Genomic DNA, 23,950 nt, shown 5'->3' on the forward strand with positions numbered 1-23,950 from the left:
CTAAGATAATTGCAATTTCGAGCTGAATTTCCCGTGGAATCAAAGAGTGACCAGTGGGATGACTCGTGACACCTTTTACTACAATTCCCCTCGTCTGTCCCAGCACACAGAGGGCTTCCCCCCCTCCCCCGTAATCTCTGCCCTTTAGAACCCACTCTCAAGTCTAATGGCCTCTATATTTAGATACACATTACTGACCCGACACTGCCCGGAGAGAGGGGAGGGGGCGCAGCAAGTGCGCAATCAAGCCTTCATTGTATTCAATTAATTTTGCTTTCATTAAACATTAGGCTTCATTAGTGCTCCTAAAAAATTGGGCTGTGGAACGTTAAGGACGGAGGGGGGGGGGCATCTGGTAGAGATGAAACAAAGGGGTAATTGTTTATTGAACAGCCACTCGAGCAGCCGGACAACACGGGGGGTTGGGGGATGTAAATAGCAAGATTAATAAGGAAATTGCCTCCAATGAGTTCTTGATAAGAGCCCCTTATTACAGCAGCGGTTACAGCTGAGCAACAAGATGCTTAATCAGAATCACCGACACGGTCCAATCACTCCACCCCACCAAACCCTCCCAAACCTCTCCATTCTATTACGTATTTGTCAGTTAGATCGCCGCGTAAGTAAAATGTGTGTCGTAAACCCTCCTCCACCCGACACGGCCAATTCGTAAAGTTGTCACGTGATGAACAAACGTGGCCAATGTATTATTTTTTCGGAAGCACCACTATTCTGATTGATAACATCGATTATGAATCAGAATATCGGTCTTGAAAGCCGGGATGTTAAATGCTCCACTCCAAGTGCCCAGGCAGCCCAACCGACGCCTCCCTCTCAACGGTTGCCACCTGCGCCTCTCCTGGCTTTCCCAGGTAACGACGACTCAACACATTCGTCAACAACACTGTGGACCTAAAATGTGAATATGCATATTTCCTATAAATAAATACACAGCATATATGATAGGCAACGTTATGGACAATGGTGCCTTATTAATGTTCACCGCAAACATATAATCTCTCGACTATCAAGAATGGCCATTACCAAAGCGTGGTCTATTAAAAAACAGCCATTGCCCGAAACGATGCCTATTATATATTATTTTCCTATATGATGACAGACGTGTCATTTGTGCTACGCACCACTGCCACCACAGTGCCGCAAGAGGGAATCTTTGTTTCCCCGAGGGATGGGCCAAATTTCTGATGCAGCTGGCTGTCCCGGGAAATCTCCAAGTATTTCAGGCACATTAAAAGTCCCGGTTTTTTTCCCCATTGAAGTGATAATAATAATGAACCACGCAAAACAATGCATTGCTCTTCTCTTGTGGGATAGTCTCACTCTTCCCACCGTGTCCCGGGTTTTTTGTATTTCATAGATGGCACCCCTACCCCCGGCTCCCCACAGCTCCACTCCACCGCTATCCCCTGCCCCCACGTGGCCAGCGGCAGTGATCAATCCTGTGGAGGCAGCAGAGAAAGAGAGAGGAGCAGATATCAGAGCGGCGAGCGGAGAGAGCCGGTCGATTGGCCGCGATTACCCGGCGATTAACGCTGAGAGCAGCCTCTGCCACCGTCCCGACATCAATATCAACACCACGCGCACAGCTCCACAACGCGCCTGCCTGCCTGCTTGCTTGCCATGGGAATGTGGAATTTTCTCCGGTGGCGTACAAACGCCATTGCTTGCGTGATCCAGGCACGGTCATAAAAGCCAAGATCAACATTCAGGTCACAATTGCGTCTCACAGCACGAAGCGCCTGGGTTTGAGTCCCGTCCCAGGCGCCTTGCTGCGTGGAGTTTGTCTGTTCGGGTCTGCATGGATTCCCTCCGGCTTCTCAGATTTCCTCCCATGGCTTAAAGAAACCCCCACTAACTCGTAATGGTCACAAATCCCAATTCCAATGGCTCATCAACATCGCAACACCCACTACTGCGGAAGCCAGACAAGGCCTTCTTCAACGAGTCGAGACGTGGCGAGAAAAACGTAACGCATGGCTTAACCCGAAATAAACAAATTGACTCGCATAATTACAGAAGACGCGACGTTTCGGGCAATGGTCCTTCTTCAAAGTAGAATGATATGAAACCCCGAGATAGGCAGTTCGAGGGCAGGCGGCGTGCCCGCGGTATGATCTGCGCGGTCCCAGCCGCGCGTGACTTAGGGTCCCCCCCCCTGGCCCCCCCCCCCGGCCCCCCCCCCGGCCCCCCCCCCGGCCCCCCCCCCCGGCCCCCCCCCCCGGCCCCCCCCCCCGGCCCCCCCCCCCGGCCCCCCCCCCCGGCCCCCCCCCCTGGCCCCCCCCCTGCCCCCCCCCGGCCCCCCCCCCCCCTGCCCCCCCCCCTGGCCCCCCCCCTGCCCCCCCCCGGCCCCCCCCCTGCCCCCCCCCGGCCCTCCCCCCCTGGCCCCCCCCCCCCTGGCCCCCCCCCCCTGGCCCCGCGCTCTCACCCACCCCCTCTCTCCGTGCATCTCCTCCACATGGCATCTCGTGCCACGCGGGCGGGGGGGGGAGTCATTAATTAATCCGCGTGCTGCTTCCAGCAGAAAACAAACACCCACACCCACCCCACCACGCGAATCCCAATTAACAGGCGGCGACGGGGGGCGACGCTTTCCGAACGTTGGCTCGTAAATTGTGGTAATGAATCGTTTCCTATGAAGAAGATTCTTCAATTAAACCCAGAAGCGTGGTGATGGTGATGATGTTGTTGTTGTTTATGTTGCCGTTGTTGCAGCCGAGCGGCGCGATTACGCGCGTTCTGGAAGAGCGTCGTCGTATTCTTGCCGTTTGCTAAAAGCTCTTCGCTGCAATTGCTTCTTGTAGCCGTGATAACGGCATGGCCGATTAATGGCCGTCTCCTTCTCTCGTAGGCGAACTGTTTTGTGAGTCTCCGAGTGGCGTTCGGGGCTCTCCATCGCTTCCATCGAGTGCGTCGATGCGAGCCCAGCGCCGTGCTGCGTGCATCCGACAGAGGCGGCGTTTGTGTGGGGGCGGTGGTGCGGTGGCTATCGCACGCTGCTCTATACACGCATCGAACAGAGTTTGATTCCTGCTCACGGTCAACATCGGTAACGAGTTCTTGAACCGATCCTAGGCCTCCCCTAGGTCGACTTCGCCTCAAATTGTCGCCTGCTGCGGAGTGTTAAAATCGCAACTCGGGAGACAAAGGCGGCCGGGCGTGGTGTTGCCCACACCAGGCACCGATAGGTCCACCCTGCCACCAGCCTTCATACGTTGTACGCTAGCAGCACTTGCCATTAACAGAGTGTGAAAGGCTACAAGGGGAGTCTTTGTCTTTATTTACATATCCCTATCGAGCGCAAGGGGGAGGGGTAACTCGCTCGAGAGGACGACCACCATGACGACAGCGGAGCGAGTCGCCCCCTGCCTGCTGCGTGCTGTTGTGTAGACGTTCCACACACGTGCATTGCGAGACCGTGAGAGATGGGGAGGGGGTGGGGAGGGATTCATCCAGCAGTGGATACATCTTGGCTGTTAATGATGTAGGTAATGGACCGTGCCCCCACAACTGGAGGATGTGTGTTCATTTCGGATGCTTCCAGCTGGCAATAAACCCCTCTTCATTTACGTATGCGGATTTCATAACAACAACACAAACCTGTCTGTGCATTGTATCCCGGACTCGACAAAGATCCCCCACATAGCCTGAACAGACTGTTGGGGCAAGTGCTGTTGGCGAGCAGCAGCGCCGATGAAGGAGGAATGGGAATCTATCCCCGGCGCAGGCGCCTCTGCGAGATTTCCCAACGGATTCTTCATCTCGTCACGGGGGGGGGGCAGCACAACATTCGGTTGGGGGAAGACCAAAATGCCATACAGTACACTATACCAGATCTATGGTGTGACCTCCTGAGTAAACACCTGATAATACTTATTCTACACAATACAGTTCTAATATCATTTTAAAACGCAGCACATTTGCCAATTATACAGTGATCTTAAAAGGAAGTGTATAGAATATGGTGACGTTTCGGCCAATGATCCTTCTTCAGAGCACAGACGGACACCTGCCGAAACGTCGCCCATTTAGTGCGAACACGGAGTCCGTTTAAGGCGACAAAGTGTCAGTGACGAATGTGTCGGGGTTCGTGTTGACGGTGCTTGGGCGCCGCTCCCAACGCAGCAGCTTCACCAACGAATGCGTCGACTTCGTCACGAAGGGAACCCTGAATGAGGTGCGTGGATCAACCGGCGCGTGTGCCGCCCCATCGAGAGGATGCGAGCGGCTCGCTGTGTTTACGAATGGCGGGTATGGATCCGCGTGAGCGAGACAAGTAAAATAGAAATACTGCAATCAATCAGAACCGCAATTATGTTAAAAGCTCCATCACCGCAAACAAATCTCCGAAATTTTCGTTTTATGAAAAATATAACCGATAAATCTTTGCTTCGCGTTTAATTTCCTAGGAATTGCTTTGTGCGTTCATCCAGTTGCACGTGCGTGTGTGCACGTGTGTGTATTGTGTGATGAGAGCATGTGTGATGCTGGTCACCCACCCCCTCGTATGCTGTTCCAGCCTTAATAGGTGCTCGCTAACAGCACATGATCCAACAGTCTTTTAAGGTCGTTGTGTTTATATTGCGTGAGAATGCGTGCGGCGAGTAAAATTGCAGCACTGGGGAGACAAAGGCAGCCGGGCGTGGTGCTAGCCATCCAACCACCTCGTGTGCCGTGCCGACCTACATAGGTGCTCGCTAACAGCACTTGCCCGAACAGTCTGTTAGATACGATACCGAGACGGTGTCCCTGCAGTCGTGAAGCGTGTGATGTGTGTGAAGATTATGTGCGTGCTTGTTGTGTATGTGCCCTGTTTGTTAATGTATACGCGCTTGGATGCCCGTGCATGAAAGAGCATTTAAAATAATGATTTAGCCTTTTCACACTTTCTGGCCATTCCAATTTAATTAATAAAAGCGCTTTCTACTGTGGCGTGTGGCAAGGGGGTAACGTGGGGGGCGGGGGTTCGGTTCCAAACCCGGCCAATGCTATTCTTAGTTTTTTTCCGGTAAAGTCACGTAGGTAAAACATTAAAATTAATGAAAGTAAAATAAAACAAAATAAAAATAAAAATCACGACGTTTCGGAGGCAACACAAGTCTCCGTCATCAGGTGGGACCGTCACAGCCGAATTAGCTGCATGTTTGTGCCCTTGATGCAGCTAATTCGGCTGTGACGGTCCCACCTGATGACGGAGACTTGTGTTGCCTCCGAAACGTCGTTATTTTTATTTTTATTTTGTTTTATTTTACTTTCATTAATTTTAATGTTTTACCTACGTGACTTTACCGAAAAAACCTAAGAATATGAATCATTGCAGTCACGAAAGCTTCAAATCCGGCCAATGCTCTCACCGCACGGTCCTCACCACTCCCATGCGACACCGACTTGCGCGCACTCCGCCAATGGAGGCGAATTACTCGGTTCACTGAATATGAGAATCGCATTGTTTTCAGGGGGGAGCCATTTACAACGTTAATCTGAACCCTGCCCTGTGAACGAAAGCACTCACTAACCAGGCCGTAATTTTTGGAACCCAATTTGGAACATTTCGCTATTTGTGCGCTGCTAGTTATACACGCACACTCGGTTATGTTTGTGCCAAATATCGAATGTGTCGCCGTGCTGGAACACGGACAGAATCCGCATCAGTCACTTCGTGGCGAATATCTATACTGTTTTAACAAGCAGCTCAACGCATTCGCCAATGACACCCAGGCTTGAACAAAATAACATATCTCTATACACTGGGCGACGTTTTGGGCCATGACCCTTCTTCAAAGCACATACGGAAGAGGCATTTCCCAAACGTTGCCTATTATATATTTCATGTTAAGCTATCGTGTTATGAACGATTGTGTTGGGTCGTGTGTTCTCTTTGTGCTTATGAGCTACTGCCAAAGTCGCAGCATCACCACGTCACGTGTCTCTAGATGTGCTTTTCGTGTTGAACAATCGCCAGGAGATTATGTAATTATTTAGGTATCATGTACAGTACTATTAATGTATTATTTATGTAATCAAGTCATTATGCAGCAAGGGGCGGAGGCGAGAGAGAAGTAATGAGCGGGCCAAGATGTTGGGGGTGATGAGAGGGTGATCAAGATGATGATGATGGGAGGGAAGGGTGGAGAGAGAAAAGAGAGGAGAAAGCGAGCAGAAGTGAGCTGCACGAGGGGGAGGAGGAGGAGCGTCTCTGTTCTCACAGTGGGTGGGGGCAGAGGGGAGGGATTTAGAGTGGGGGTGGCCTCACAGGAATCACGTGACTTGCAGGAGGCTTGAGCTGATTTAAATTGACGATCAAATATGATTATGGATACAATGTTCACGACTTTAATACAAACGATGATGATGACTGCGATAGCGAGTATGATTACAATCACTATGAAGACGAGACGATATAATTTGCGATACACAACTTTGTGTACATGCACAGCACTTTTTTTCAATGCACTGCTGGCCTATGGCCACGCGGTGCGTGGAAGCCCATCATTGGGGGAGTTACTTGGCCATACTTTACCACGCTTCTCAGTGCGGATTGATAAACGTGGAGAGCACAGCTTGCACGTGCGATGGCGTAGAGATCCAGGAGAAACACAAATCTCATTTGGCTTCACTCCCCTCTGCTCCCCACCGCCTCGCCCTGCAGGTAACCACCTCGGTGTACAATGGCGGTTCGCCCATCCAAGCAAGTAGCGAAATCCAGGCTCAACCAATGCTCATTTGCTGACGAGACGTGATGGGACCGTACGCGTACGGGGTGATTTGGTCACAATCGTATTACATTTTGAAAAGAAAATCAACATTTACAAACCAACTCGCGTGGAATATGAACGTAACCGCGTGCTGAGCAAGCACGAATATTGTTGAGCGCGTGATGAGCACGTGATGACTTCACGTGATCAGTGATGGGCGCGTGATGAGCACGCGTGATGACGTCACCTGATCAGTGATGAGCGCGTGATGACGTCACCTGATCAGTGATGGGCGCGTGATGACTTCACATGATCAGTGATGAGCGCGTGATGACTTCACATGATCAGTGATGAGCGCGTGATGACTTCACATGATCAGTGATGAGCGCGTGATGACTTCACATGATCAGTGATGAGCGCGTGATGACTTCACATGATCAGTGATGAGCGCGTGATGACGTCACCTGATCAGTGATGGGCGCGTGATGACTTCACATGATCAGTGATGAGCGCGTGATGACTTCACATGATCAGTGATGAGCGCGTGATGACTTCACATGATCAGTGATGAGCGCGTGATGACTTCACATGATCAGTGATGATCGCGCTTATTGTTGAGCGCGTGAGCGGTCCATGCGACGCTCATGTTGGAGGGGTGAAGCTACACCAGCGACGTGTGCATGGAAGTGCGGCCTATTTTTTTAACATCTGTTTGGCCCTTAATTGGCAATTAACGTAGACGACTGCCACGTTTAATTGGCCGCGTTTCCTTGTACAATAACAACACAAACCTTTGTTTAAATTACATTGGTATTATTATTAATGCCACCACATTCGTACCGCTATTTTGCTAATCAAAATGACAAGAGTGTTGTTGTATAAACTCTCATTAATTGGATGGCAACATCTTAATTCGTAGAGGACTTGCAGAATTTGGGCGATTGTTGGTGGCACCGGCTCATCGTCGTCTGGCTTCTGCTCAATCCCAGCTCTGTCCTGTGGTGTCTTGGCGACTGTGAGATGCAGTTTGCAGGCACAACGACGCGCGAGTTTTCTTTGGCTGCTCTAGTTTCCTCCCAGATGTAAACACTCGTTAATTGGCCGATAACAGCTGAATATAAAAAGGACCGCAGAGTTTGGGCAATTGTGGGTAACGCTGGCTCTTTGCTTAACTGCCTTCCAGCTTGTCCGTGGCGAGCGAATACTCTGCGCGTTACAAATTCAAATGTATAATATCATTATTTTAACGAAACATGTATATAATTATTTATCAAAATACTTGTGAAAACGATTAATAGCGGATCAGAATAGAGGGAGTGGTACTATTTAATTTGAAAACTCCTGACAATGGATTTTCACTGTTCGCCCCCTACGTTTTCAAAGATAAGAGAGGTTTTGCTGTACCAAAGTCACGTTCAATCTACAACACGACTACCACGGACTACCACGGACTACCACGGACTACCACGGACTACCACGGACTACCACGGACTACCACGGACTACCACGGACTACCACGGACGACAATGGATGAATCGGTACCAAGCGGACTGTTCGTGCGCTATTGGGTCTTTAAAAGGTTCCGTCATCGGCAGTGATGTCGGCTTGAAATTTCCATCGTGAATTGTGTTGTGAAACATTGTTGCGGGTGTTTATTATAGCCAAATATACAATGTTTGGGGGGTGGGGGTAGGGGGGTGGGAGGGTGAGGTGTTTGGCCACACTCGACTCCTCCCCCCCACCCGAGTTAGAGGCTGCATCTCCAGACGGGCGGCACGGAATGGTTGAACGACTTCAAGAAGAAGAGGGCTTGCAAGAGAAGGCACCGTGGGTGCACGAGGACAAGGACTCTTTCATTTGTCTTCCGTCTGGACGATCTTACAAGCCGGGATGTTAAATCCACTCACTCGCTCACTCGAGTCAGACTCCAGGCTCCCCCTGGGATTCGCCGTTGCAGAGGTCACCTCGCGTCTCTGCACGGGTTGCTGATTCTCCGTGTTTATTTCTTCCCCTCATCCCACTCCCTCCGGTTCTGTTGGCCTTTGTAATTTCAAAACTCAAATGTTTGGGTTGTGCACTTTTGACACCGAGAACACAAAGTTTTTAGCTCAGCCGAGCGCTCCCTTTCGCCCGAAATCCGCCTGCATATCGCAGTTTGCCACCGCGGCACGCGTTCTGTATGTGTGCATTTTCACACCGTAGGTAACCAACCGTGCTAATCGGAGGTTTTGAGATATGTTTACATTTTATTTCCTTATCTTCACATCTCGGAAGGAGATGCGCACACCTCCATAATTGCACATGCGTACAATTGTGACCATGTAACCCATAACTACGAACCATATAGTAAACTGATATTGACATGTCGATATTCAGAGAGACCCATAGAGATATATTAAGGACAAGCCACAAGACGAATGGGGCCATGCAACCCAAACCATGGACCACAGTGGTCCACTGCGCTCTGCGCTCTTTCAGAGGAGGAGGAGCAGCAAAACGGCACCAACTCTCGCTTGAAGCCCTCTCCTTGTGGCTGGCAGAACTCGACGGGGAATCGCGATTCACGCCCAGGGTGGCAAAGGCGGCTGCAGGGCCACGTGCAGAGTGGACCGCAGAGGGCAGTGCAGCGACTTCCCGAGGCTGTTCTGTTCCCCCGATGCTCCCGCGTTCTATGGATTGACAAAGGCCGTGCCCACGTGCTGCTTGTGCGCGCTAAGCCCTGAAAATAACCGCCGAATGACACCGCGGGGGCTCGCGTGATCGATATCACGGCTGACCCTGATTAATCATGCTAATGGATGACCTGTCCGTATGACATTCACCAGGCCAGGCCTGCAGCATCTCAATGCCCCCCACCCCCCCGTATGACAGCGCGGCTGCGACCACCCCGCCCCCACCACCCCCAATCCCGTGGGCTCTGAAGCCGCATGGGAAAGGAGGCAGAGCTCCGTTGTGTGTCTCCACATTTACAGCAATCCATGAGCATATCAGCCAGCCCCATTGTCAGCGCAATTTTCATGAGAATCCTGCCACATTTGGTTTGAATTTGGAGATGTTTTCCACCAATTAATGATAAGATTATTAGAATACGAGTGGGAGGAAGCCGTAGCACTCGGAGAAACCCCACGCGAGGGGGAAACACTCCATTCCCGTACAGATGGAAACAGATGGCAATTAGTTCACGTGCTGTATGACACCTCGACGCCCACGGTAAGGAACTTCCACAACCATCTGGGCAATGATCCACCAATCCTCGCTGCTGCTGCTGCCTCCACAGTGCTGGGTGACAGACAGCCACGTGCAGCAGTAGCGCCGCCACCGCTCACAACACCACCACCACGGCCACCACCACCACGGCCACCACGGCCACCACCACCACGGCCACCACCACCACGGCCACCACCACCACGGCCACCATCACCACCACCACGGCCACCATCACCACCACCACCATCACCACCATTACGGCCACCACCACCACGGCCACCATCACCACCACCACGGCCACCATCACCACCACCACCATCACCACCATTACGGCCACCACCACCACGGCCACCACCAACACGGCCACCACCACCACGGCCACCACCACCACGGCCACCACCACCACGGCCACGGCCACCACCACCACGGCCACCATCACCACCACCACGGCCACCACCACCACGGCCACCACCACGGCCACCACCACCACCACGGCCACCACCATCACCACGGCCACCACCATCACCACGGCCACCACCACGGCCACCACCACCACTGCCACCACCACCACCACGGCCACCATCACCACCACCACGGCCACGGCCACCACCACCACCACCACCACTGCCACCATCACCACCACCACCACCACCACCACGGCCACCACCACTGCCACCGCCCAGCTAAAAGCAAGGACAGCATTTGTGTAACAAAGCAAATTCCGGACTGCATTCGACCTCCAGGGTCTCATTAGCAGAACTGAACCAAAGCCAAGATCTTCTCGGTGTAGTCATGGCATAAGTTAATCCGCGTGTGTACGTGCAAGTGTTTGTTTATGTATGTGTATGTGTTTGTTTATATAATTTACCACAACAATCTGTTAACGCCTATACGGGGGATCTTTATCTATGTCGATGTGTGAGTGTCTACGTGGCTCTGTGCGAGCGTATCAGATATTCAACTGATAAGAACAATTCGTCTGTTTGGCTGTATGTGATAGTTTTGCTTGTGTTGTGTGTATGTGTACACGTGTGTGCGTCTGTGTGTGTACACGTGCGTGTGCGTGTGTGTACTTCTGTGTGCGTGTGTGTGTACAGACAGGGGTATATATCAAAGTCATGAGCCAACTTCGCGAGACAACCGAGTTCGTGGTGACCACTGTGAGTTTTTGTCCTCTCCCCGCACCTCCGATTAGCACGGTTGGCTACGTACGATGCAAAAGAAGTTCAACATCAACATACACAGTCTCTGCATACTGACCGGAGAGTTGTTAATTTACCATTTACGCTTTATCATCATGATCATCATCAAGGACACCCATCTGCTTCTGCTGCCAAGGTTTTTCCTACTCGGAGTTGTCACCCCAGAAGCTGCGCGAAGATCGAAGCCACAGCAATCATCTGCGTCGTCGTCGTAGTCGGGTCTTGTACGAGGAGGAGGAGGAGGCGTCTGTGACGACCTCTCCAGCGCCGCTAGAGCATCGACGACTCGGGGGGGGGGGTGGAAGTCTCCGCTCCAAACCGCCCGGTGCGCTCTGCATTCCCGTTGTCATCCCTGGCCAGTGGTGGAAATTCCACATTCATATGACAGGAACACATTTGATCAATAAAACAACTGCTGTTGTGACATCCTCCAAAAATGGTACTAATTTTATTGCAACCGAAGGTATGATGATGATGATAATGATGTCTACGGTTGATAGATGATGGTGACTCGTCGATGAAAAACCATGCGCAGATCCACTGAGACCGCGAGGGATGGTGACGTTTTGGGTAAATAATTAGAATGTATCCAGCAGTGGATAGACCATGGCTGATGATGGTGATTGTGTTTGATGGATGATGATGACTATGGCTGATGGATGGATGATGGCTACGGTTGATGGATGGATGATGATGACAATGGTTGATGGATGGATGACTGTGGTTGATGGATGATGATGCCTGTAGTTGATTGATGATGATAATCGACTGTGAATTGTAGCTGATGAATGATGATAACTTTGGATGTTGCTGCTACTGAAGATGATGATGAAGCTGATCTTAATCAATCGACCACGAACACGAAAATTCTCAGCTCGCGTCCCGTCTGCCGAATGCGCCGAGCAGAGCGCCACCCGGCCAGAGAGATGTATATTTACAACGCGCATGGCGACAGTACATCAACCACACATCCATTTAGTGTGCACTGCAAGGGCGGGCGTGTGGCAGGTGTGGTAAGTGATTTCAGCCCAGCCCTTGGTGCTTAGAGCATCGGCACATCCATCGATCTCCAGCTCCCGAGAGACCCAGAGCCAAAGCTTCCCCAGTCACGTGCAGCAGCGCTTGGGGGAGGGGGGCGAGGGGCGGTGGGGAAGGGGGGGGCGAACACAGCGCACGTCTCAATCTTCCCTGCCCTGTGCGCCCCCCGACCTCCCCCAACTCCTCCATTCCCTCCTCCTCATCTCCCCCCCACTTCCAACCCCTAAATCTTTCGCGCGTCCACCGCCTTCTCCCCCAAAGAGGTGAAGCCGCCTCGTCGCGTGGCTCGCCCCCCACGCGCCAGGCGCGACGCGCGGGCTGCCGCGTTCCCAGGCGAAGGGAGAGGCGCGAACGGCGCGGATCGCAACACGACGGACGGCGCCCGGAAAACAACAGGCGCCGTGCCGCTGACCCCACCCTGCAGTGAAGGCGGACGATGACAGATGCCCCCCGTACCACGCGACGTGGGGAGGGTTGATGTGGAATCAGAAAACCGTCTCCGTCCGACTCATCTCCGTGAAATCAGAGTTCTGCACAAATATCGCCCCCCCCCACACCCGCCCACCGCCCCCCAATAACAGCCCCCCCCCACACCCGAATCCCCAACTCAGCCACTCGTCTTCATGTTCGTGCGCGCCGTGACTGCGGATGGGGCCCACGGTTCTAATGAGACTCGGGGAGAGCCTCGAGGCAAACTCCAACCCAAACCGAACTATTCCCTCGACCCCCACTGTAAACATTATATATGTGTGTCTGTGTGTCTCGTGATATATTGCACTTCGGGGACACATGGGGGTATCACAATTCGGACATTGCACAGAACGTACAGAAAATGAAAATACTGGGTACAGAAGGGGTTCAACCGCAGACATTGCACCACGTGGCCTACGAAGACAAAGACTGCGCCGTGCCGCCTTCCCCATGCTCGTGGGGCAAGTGGAGTTCGCCAGAATCTACCAGCGACAGGCCTGGTGGAGCCAGAACTACGCCCGGCTGTCTTTATACCGTATTTGCCACTCAGCACCAGATACTCATTTAAGGCTGAGTCAACCCAGGGAAGGACCAGGATCGGTTCAGATAATCGTCACTGGTGTTGGCCGTAAGCGGGAATTGAACTGGGGTCGCTGGGTTCGCAGCGTAGCGCGCTAACCACTACACTACCGCTCTCGCGCACAGACACACACACACCGCTCAACACACACACACTGCTACACACACACACACAGCTACACACACACACACTGCTACACACACACACACACACTGCTACACACACACATACTGCTCAACACACACACACACTGGTCAACACACACACACTGCTACACACACACACTGCTCAACACACACACACACTGGTCAACACACACACACACTGATACACACACACACTGCTCAACACACACATACTGCTACACACACACACACAGCTCAACACACACACACTGCTACACACACACACACTGCTCAACACACACACACTGCTACACACACACACTGCTCAACACACACACACACTGCTCAACACACACACACACTGGTCAACACACACACACTGCTACACACACACACATACTGCTCAACAAACACTGGTCAACACACACACACACTGCAGCTCTCACGTCTGTGGACGATTCCTCATTCTTTGCACAGCTTCTAACGTTCAGTCACCCCCGTCAGTTAACCCATATCACCTGCGCCTGTCCTCGTGTGACCTCTTCCCTGCGAGCATTTAACCACGTGGCGCGCAGCGTGCACGTAGCCTGGCACAAGCGCCGTGGTCATATCGCGATATGTATCTGCACAGTAAACGATGTATTGCTGTTGTGTTCACGTATTTAACAATCACGTGTAGACATCATAATTATTCTTATTATGTACAATTAGTATACCCAGGAAAGTATCCCGAGTTTCAGCGTGGGTCCTGCGACTGGAATGTTTGGCCGATTCTATTTATTGATGATTCTATTTATTGATGATTCTATTTATTGATGATTCTATTCATTGATGATTCTATTTATTAATGATTCTATTTATTGATGATTCTATTTATTGATGAGCGTTTGCCTTCATAACGAAAAAACTGGAGAGCGCAGATCACATGCACCCGAAGCTCCGCACAGATAGATTCAATAATCTATTGCTCTACTGCCACCGCCTTGCGAGATGGCAAACCAATATCGTATATTATGAACACACGCGTGATTATGTTGGGAAGCAGAGGCCAGGGCAGCAAACATTGCTAGACTGAACTTCTATGCTCAAAGCATCCTCACACGACTCGCATAGCTTGGCGAGGCCCTCATCCACCAGTAGATTGACACGAGAGCCATATGCTCGATGTGGGGTCCACGTACATAATGAAACCTGTAGTCGCATTCCACACCAACCGCACAATACGGATGACGTGACCCGCGTACAGCAGCGATGTCTGTGCATGGCTCGGGTGGGGGTGTGGTGGCGCGGTGGAAGGGCGGTGGGGAGGGGGAGGAAGGCTGGGGTTGAGAGACGTGGGTGGGTGGGGGGGGATACGGCAGGCAATACCCACGATTCACCCCACCAGAACACGTTATCAGCACGGTCAGCCCTTGACCTCACAAATCGTATCGCCGCGCGCGGAGCAGCAGCGGGTGATTTGCACTCGTCAAATAAACTACGAAATAAAGCGCCACGATCACCCCCCACCCCCAACCTCCACCATCTCCCGCGCCCGCCCCCCGCCCCACTCGCTGAGGAGTCGTCGCGGGATGAAATCGCGCCGCTGACTCGACCTCGCTTGCAGGGGTCGATGGGCGTCACAAACGAGCTGCCCCTGGCACCTTGCCTGGCGCTCGAGGTGGGTGGGGGAGCTGCACGAGCCGCGGGCCAGACCCGCCACTTCATTTCACGCGGCCACATGAGGCCAAGCGCTTGAAAACGGCCCGCAAACTCCACTCCACATTATCCGTGACCACCCACACAGCGGCGTTGTGTGGACGAGTAGGCCAAAGCACCCTGCGGGACCTGCCTTCTGGGGCTCCTTCGACTAAAGGGCCCTTCCACCAGCAGTGGAGTGAGCAAGTGCTTGCAGGGTTTGACCTTAACCCGCAACCACCTCCCAACCAAACGAGCATCTTAGCCGTACTAATCCGCTTCTAGAGTTAAACATTTTGTACCTTGCAGAATCCTGATCTGTCTTTATCCTGGAGAAATCCGATGAGCTTTGAAGTTCTTTTTCCCAGATGCCCAGTAGGGGCGGGTGAGAAAGTTACAACATCAATCCAGTTTTAGCGCACGCTCAGGCCCCCGTAGTGATGACTATCTGAACCGGCCCTGGGTCTCCCCAAGATCGACTCAGCCTCAAATAAGTACCTATCGCGATATGTAAATATCGCCTACGGAGACGAAGGCGGCCGGGCGTTGTGCTGGCCACCCACCTCCTCATGTGCCGTACCGACTTTCATAGATACTCGGAGAATCTCTGTCTTGCCAGCAAAAATCACTGTTGACCTGAGTCACGTAAAGGTTTCTCGACGCATGCCCAACGCTCTTTGTGCGCGACCGTGATCACTTGAAGTCATCTTGACATGCAAGGCATGCTGCGATTCCTGGTATGTTTCTCACGTACACATACACACACGTGCAAGGCACAATGACACACGCGCACGTACACGTGACCATGTGCACGCACAGACATTTATACTAACGCACTAACGCAAGTGAACACGCATACACACAAACGCGCACGTGGACGCACACTGACAATAGAACACTCGCACGACCGCACTGACTTCCACGTAGCCCTGCAGTGGCCTTCAGCTCCTCTCTCATATAAAGCCCCCCCCCCCTCTACCACCCCACCCCTGCGCCACGTGCCTCGTCATTCCGCAGCGCACCCGCGACTCGAGCGACGACGACTGCTGCGCGTCCAACTCCTTCCCGCCGCCGCTGCTCCTCCTCCTCCTCTTTGCAGACACCGCCGGAGACGGGCAGTCAGCCGTCTTCCCTCTAAACGCAGCGAGAGACGCGGACGTCCGTTTACACTCGATTCGCAATGGTCACAAGTTGGAGACAATGTACTCCAATGATCCGTGGTGCAGTGTGGTTGGAGTTGGCATGGGCCCTGGTGGGGGGGGGGGTCTCTGTTCAATTTCCTGTCGCCAGGATCTGCCCCCCCCCTTCCCGTGCCCTCCACGGCTACGCCACTGCCAATGATGTTCCACAATCACCGTCCTGCGGTTCCTTTTTAGTTAACTGCGACCTGAAAACAAATATTACTTCTGACTGTTTAACACGTAGCAGGCTTTCGCAACCAATAGTATCCATAATAAAGGTGTTTGGGTTAGATATAAATGTGTCGTTAAACCCGCCACCACCTGGCACAGCCAACTAGTAAGGTTTGTCACGTAAATAAAACACGCCAATTCGTTACTAGTTCAGCACGCCGGTGTGTTGGAGAGTAATCCCACAACATGTACAATTCGAGTACGACGTTTCGCCAGTAATCACAACGTTGTCGCTGGTAAACTAGGCTGGTTGTAATTACTGGCGAAGCATCGTACTCGAATTGTAAATGTTGTGGGTTTACTCTCCAACACACCGGCGTGCTGAACTAGGAGCACATTTTAATGTTTTGTTTACGTGAAAAACCTTAATAATTGGCTATGTCGGGTGGTGACCGGTTTAACGACACATTTATATTTACGCGATCGAATCCAAGCACCTCTATTATGGATTACTTCTGACACATCTCAATGTGGCAGGACCCTCTTTGTGAATGAGTCTCACATCTCAATGTGGCAGGGCCCTCTTTGTGAATGAGTCTCGATACTGATGTGAACCAAGAGCAGATTATTTTTATGAGTAGTCAGGACAGAGGGTACGCATTTGGGAAGAAAACTAGTCGTTTTTTTATTGCGTGTGATTGGAATATCTTAATTAAATCACGGGCACTTTAAACCTTACGGGCAAATCTAGCGCACGGATGTGTGTGCGTGTGTATGCATAATGTGCAATCTATATGCATTTTGATTTGTTTTTTTCGCTCAGGAAATATTTTCTGTGAACCTCAAAAATACGACATGAAATGGCACAAAAGAGAGAGAGAGCGAGGCCTCTACTACGATGAGGAGTAAGACGACATGGGTATCCGACTGCAAAGCACAGAAACCAGGATACATCGCTACCTTACATCGTTTTAATTTGTAACACCGCACAGTGTTCGCTCGCTCTCAAAAAAAGAGGGAGGACGACTCAGAGGGGTCAGAGGGGACCACGGACGAGCGGGAGAGGCAGCAGCCAGGCAGTGAGCCGGCGTCACCGATTGTGCGAGTTCTGCGACCCCCTATATTCGGTATTTATAATATTAAAAAAATGTTCAGCCAATTGATGAGTGTTTATACGTACGGGAGAAAACCGCAGCACCCGGAGAAAAGTCACTCGTGCGAGGGGCCAACACTCGATCCCATACAGATGAAGTATTGGAAAATGACGGCAGGAAACTCCTTGACGGGAACACACTTCTTTTATTAAATCTTGACTTGTAACAATACAACGCGTGGCCTCTCTTCTTCACAATGCGCTTCTCTTGACTCTGGATTCTGTGCTGCTGGCTCTCTGTGCCTCGTGTAGACTCCGCGCCTCGGCTACACTCCTCTCTCGCCTCGTGTAGACTCTGCGCCTCTGCTACACTCTCCACTCTCCTCGTGTAGACTTTGCATCTCTCTCTCTGGCTACACCGTATGCATACTCGGCTCGTGTAGACCTTCCTCTCTCTCTGGCTACACCGTATGCATACTCGGCTCGTGTAGACCGTTCTCTCTCGCTGGCTACACACTATACATTACTCAGCTCGTGTAGACCGTTCTCTCTCGCTGGCTACACACTATACATTACTCAGCTCGTGTAGACCGTTCTCTCTCGCTGGCTACACACTATACATTACTCAGCTCGTGTAGACCGTTCTCTCTCGCTGGCTACACACTTATACCTTACTCTCCTCTACTCTCCATTACTCTCCATTACTCTCCTCTCCGGGCTCTATCTCTGCACCTTCGTCTTCATTCTTAGATGGTTCCACTTCCCCGACCAATCACACCGCGCTGCTACCCGATCACTCCCTCTGGGCGCGTCACCGGCACACAGCCAATCAGCAGCACTACCCCCACCCGCGCACTGACGCCTGCTCCTCCCCGTCAGCGCGCGTCACCACACACACACCCGTACATACGCGCTGGCACACGACATATACACCCAGCGCGTATCACCACTACATCACCCCCTCCCACATAGCTCGCAGCCGGCCCGGCTGCTAACAACAACCAACCGCGACGATAAAACGACAACCAACAAAAAAAAACCCCGTAACCCCCCGAGTGTGCCCCGTAACATAACACAACAACAACAACAACAAGAATAACTATGTACAGATTGACAATGAACCCGAAAAGTCAACAATAACACGATACGAGCAAATTCGAAACGAACGCGCCCCACGTCCCTGCGACTACACGCAGTGACGAGGCGCTCCAACTGCCCCGACTCCTCACGAGGCAGGTCATGCAAAGTAGCACGACCTGGCGCGAGTCCGTCTGGCTGGTCCATCGTATGGGGCGGGACACTGACGACCGTCCGGCGGTTCCGGCTGCTCCAGACGGCGCGGAACGGGCCTGAAAGGGCCGGCCCCGCCGCGGAGATCCGGCCGCCGGTGATCGGCAGCTGTCAGTTCCGAAACACCTGGGAGCAGATCAGGCGAAAATACGTGTGGATCAGGCAGAGACATTTCCCCCCCTGGGTCGCCGGTCACGTCACACGCCCGGCCATCACGACACAAGGGGAGGCCATATGGAGGCGAGAACGGTTTCAGTCGGGAGGGGTGAACGTACCAACGGCGCTTTCCCCACTTTATCTGAACGCACTGGGGCCGTGCAACGCGCACGACCTCCACGGGTCCCCTCCGCGGTCTCAACAATTTAGGCGACGTAGCCAAGGGTGCCTGAGGGCAATGCAGCCAGGCCCTGTCACCTGGTTTCCATTCGTGCATGGACACCTTCCGTGCCCGCAACCGTTCATTAGCAATTTGGCGAGCCCGCGAATTAAGCCGCGCGGCCTCCCTCGCCTCTGTCAGCTTGTGAATATTAAACTTAATATGTTCTGCCAAATTAGAATTAGTTCGTGGAGCGGACAGGCCAAGTTGCGTTTCTATTGGCGGGTCAGCTTCCCGACCGTACATCAAATAGAATGGGGAAAACCCCGTAGCTGCATGGGGGGCCATTCTATACGCGGCAAGGACTCCCGGGACCTGCAGGTCCCAATCTACATGTGCCTCGCACACCTGCTGGCACAGCATGGAAGTCAAGGTTTTGTGGAGTCTCTCCACCATCCCGTCAGTCTGCGGGTGGTACGGGGAGGTACGCACCTTCTTGGTACCCAACAGATCGCACACCTCTTGCAACAATTTACTCGAAAATTTTTTACCTTGGTCGGTCAGCAGGCGTTCGGGAGCCCCCTTGTCCAGGACATAGCCCTGGACGAAGGCATCCGTCACAGCCGCTGCCGACTGGTTAGCGAGAGGCCACGCCATAGGCCATCGGGTAAAGTATTCGACCCCCACTAACAAATATTTATTCCCTCTCGGCGTGACTGGGAAGGGCCCCAAAATATCGAGTGCAACGAGCTCGTTGGTACGCGAGACCTGAATAGATTGCAGCGGTGGATTAGCTGCCACGGCCGGTGGTTTACGCCTGGCGCACTCAACGCACCCCTTCAGAATATGCACCACATCACTTCCCATTCCCGGCCAGTAATAGTCACGCTGAAGCAGGGCAAGCGTCTTGTTAACTCCCAAGTGCAAGAGGCGTTCGTGTGCCGCCAAGACAACCCTCCCCCTCACAGCGGAAGGCACCACGAGTGCGTTCCGCCGGGACAAACTGTCCCATTTCAATAACACGCCCTGCTCAAGTACATAGGAGCCGGTACGCTCCTGGTCCCCCTCGGAACCCCCAACCTTGCGGCGCAATGCCAGCAGCGAGCTGTCCGCCATCTGGAGGCGGCCCCATTCGCTGAGCGACAGCGAGAGCAGCGAGTCCCGACCCTGAGAGGCAGTGGAATCATCCCCGATCGGTGCGCCCGCTGTCGCAGCCAGTGCCCCCATCTCCCCCGCAAGCGTCGGTTTACAGCGCGCCGATCCCGACAAACACGCGCATTCATCACAAGGCAACAACCGCGACAAGCAATCGGCATTCGTGTGTCGCAACCCCTTACGGTACGTAGTCGTAAACTGATAGTCCTGGAGGACTTCCAACCAACGCGACAACTGGCCCGAGGGCTGGGCGACCCTCAATGAATACTGTAGCGCCGCGTGGTCCGTTCGGACTGTAAAGTGACGACCATAAAGATATGGCCTAAACTGCTGCACAAAAAAAACAATGGCAAGCAGCTCGCGACGGGTGACACAGTAGCGCTGCTCCGCCGGAGACAACACCCTACTACCGTAGGCGACAACTCTTTCGACACCCCCAACGACTTGGGATAGCACCCCCCCAATGCCCGTGTTGCTAGCATCCGTGTCCAGCAAAAAGGGACTGGCAAAATCGGGATAACACAAGGGTGGGGCACCCACCAAGGCGTCCCGGAGGGAGCGAAACGCGGCCTCCTCCTCCGGTCCCCATTTGAACTTCACTCCCTTCGCCGTTAGAGCGTGCAAGGGTTTTGCAATAGTGGCGAAGTGCTCAACGAACCGCCGATAATAAGAAGCAAACCCGATGAAACTACGCACGTCGGAAACGGACGTAGGTGTCGGCCACGAACCGACACAATCCGTCTTCGCGGGATCGGTGGAGATCCCCGAAGAATCGACAATGTGACCCAAGTATCTAACGGACCTACGAAGGAGGTGACATTTGGCCGGTTTAAATTTCAACTTAGCCGATCGCATTCGCAAGAACACCCCTCTCAATCGCCGGAGGTGTTCCTCAAACGTTTTACTGAAAACAATGACATCGTCCATATAAATCAAGCATGTATCCCACTGCAAGCCCGACAAAACCAGCTCCATAAGTCGCTGAAACGTCGCTGGAGAGGAGTGAAGTCCCATGGGTAACCGGTTAAACTGGAACAGCCCCCCTGGAGTCCGAAATGCTGTCTTAGGTTTCGACTCTTCGTCGAGCGGCAACTGCCAAAACCCCGATAACAAATCAAGAGTCGAAAAATATCGCGCACCAGACAATGCATCGAGGGACTCATCCATCCTGGGGAGCGGATACGCGTCAGCCACAGAGATCTTATTCAGGCGACGGAAATCAACGCAGAATCGCAGGGACCCGTCCTGCTTCTTAACCAGCACAATAGGCGCTCCCCACGGGCTAGAGGAGGGCGAAATAATATCGGCTTCTAGCATATCGTTAACAGCCGACTGAACATGTTCCTTCTCCACGGGACTCAGTCGGAAGGGATTTAGCCTGACCGGCGCCGCATCGCCCGTTTCAATGTGATGGTGCAACAAATCCGTGCACCCAATGTCATACTTATGTTTACTGAATACATCAGAGAATTCAATGAGCAACTCGCGCAGCGCACCCAACTGCGCCGCCGACAAATCGTCCGAGGCGGCACATAACGAATGGACCCACTCAAGGTCTTCCCTTGGCTCAACGTTCCGCGCGGGGCTCGAGCCCACCTGCGCAACCAACCCATCATCCCCAGGGACCTGCGCCGCGTGAGCCAGCACGGTGCCCTGCGGAATGACAGCTGGTCGCGACCCCGCGTTCAAAACCATCACAAACGGATCCCTGTCAGCCCGCACCAAAGTGTGAGCTATCGATAAATCAAGACCCCCAACAGCCTTGTTAGAAGGACCCAAAAGCATACTCTGTCCCGAAGCCTCCCTCACCCATGGTTTCCGCAACCGGAGGGGAATCAACATCTGTGAACCCGGGGGCACTTGCACTGTCTGCGACGCCACCCCTTGTATCGTAGCGCACGCCGTCCGAATGTCAGTAGGGCCCGTCAAAAATGAAATCCGGCGACCCGATGGCAGTTCAATGCATCGTTGATCGATAAGAATTTTAATGGGCATTTTAGCCAAAAAGTCAGTGCCCAAAAGACACGGAACTGCCAAAGAAGACGAAACGAAAACGGGTCCCGACAATTTGATATCTCCAATGCAAATGGACGCCCTAACCTGACCGATAATGCCCAACGATCCCCCATTAGCGGCGTAAAATGGCACATCCACTGGAAGCAGCGGACGACATTGGACCGGAAGAATATTATAAATGAGGTCCGATATAATAGTTGCCGATGCCCCCGTGTCCACTAACACCCTAATCTCAACCCCATCAATAGATCCCGTAACAACGGACGAACCCGCCGAAGCAGCCACAATTCTATGCCCCAATTCCGCCCATTCAATGTCTCCCTGATCCCGGCTTGAACCCCCCTCGCCGAACCGAATCCCCGAACCTTAACCGGCCCTCCTCCGCCGCAACGCGGCGTCCCATGTGTGCCGAATAAACAGGCCGAGCGTGTGAGGTGCCGCGACTTGCCGGGGATTGTAGAGATGACTTGGGCTCTCGGTCGTCGTCCAGCCGAGCTCCCATGGCGCGCTGCCGCGGAGCACGGCACCCGGACGCCACGTGGCCCCGGAGGCCGCAGTTATAGCACGTGACGAGGGTCGGAGTAGATCTTGGTTGCTCCGACTTTCGGCCCGATCGCAGAGGCGACCGGGCCCCCGGCCTCCAGTCCCCTGGTCGTCCCGTGGCGAACGCCTCCTCTCGTGGGCTGACGACTTGGGGTTCGGCGACCACCAAACCCGGGGCTGCGACGACAGCAGCGTTGCAACCAACGCCTTGCTTCCGTTGTAGGGCCTCGTGCGCTTGAATACTCGTGGCGACTCTCAAAGAAGAAATATCAATCTCGTCAGCTGTGTTGATAGGGACCCCCAGGTCCTGCGCCAACTTGAGCAGCTGCTCCAAAACCATCGCGTCTTGGCCCTCCTCGTCCATCCGAGGGAACGCAGCATCAGCAAGAGCCAGCAACGCCGTGCGATAGGCCAGCGCGGTCTCCGTGGCCGCTTTCCGTCTTGCGTAGAACTGATGGCGGCACGTAGAGGGAGGCCCGTAGACCCTGGCCAACAAACCCAGCGCATCCTTCAGCGTGGAGCGGTCCGACTTCCGTGCAGCCCTGAAGGCCGCGAGCGCATCGTCGTCCAGCATGGCGGGCAATGCCCGCAGCGCCGTAGCATCGGACCACGCTGACATCTCTTGATGCGCCAAAAACCTTCGCTGAAATTGGCCCCAGTCTCCGCCTTCCGCCTTGAAGGCTGACAACGTGGGCAGGCGCTGCTGAAAAATGAAGTCATCCGCCTCGTGGTTCCTCTCCGCCTGTCCGTCGGTGTCTAAGATGGCGGCTCCAGCAGCAGACGTAAGATGGCGGACCCCCTCGCGCGCTGATGACGTCGATGCGCGCGCTTGGGAACCCACCACCACGTGGCGCTCGCCGTTCCCGCCAAAAGTAGGCCCAGGCGCAATGGCGGGAATCCCCCATTCGTTTTGGCGGGAATCTGCGGGGCGACCTTGTAAAATGTCCCCCACCGTCCCCGCTCCTCCCGACGAGCTGATCTCCGCCAAGATGGACGCGGCGGCGAGCAGCAGCTCCGCCAGTCGGGAGTGCGCCTCACGAAGCCCGGCGTCTGTCCCCGGTCGCTCGACCGGCGCCGTCGACGGACCCTGCAGCGTGGGCAAGTCCTCTTCCTCACCCCCCGCCCCCAGCGGCCCCGAGTCGTCCAGGTCTTCCTCGCGGTCAATCCCGTGG

Source organism: Lampetra fluviatilis, chromosome 9, assembly GCF_964198595.1.
Source record: "Lampetra fluviatilis chromosome 9, kcLamFluv1.1, whole genome shotgun sequence".
In the NCBI taxonomy this organism is placed as follows: Eukaryota; Metazoa; Chordata; class Hyperoartia; order Petromyzontiformes; family Petromyzontidae; genus Lampetra; species Lampetra fluviatilis.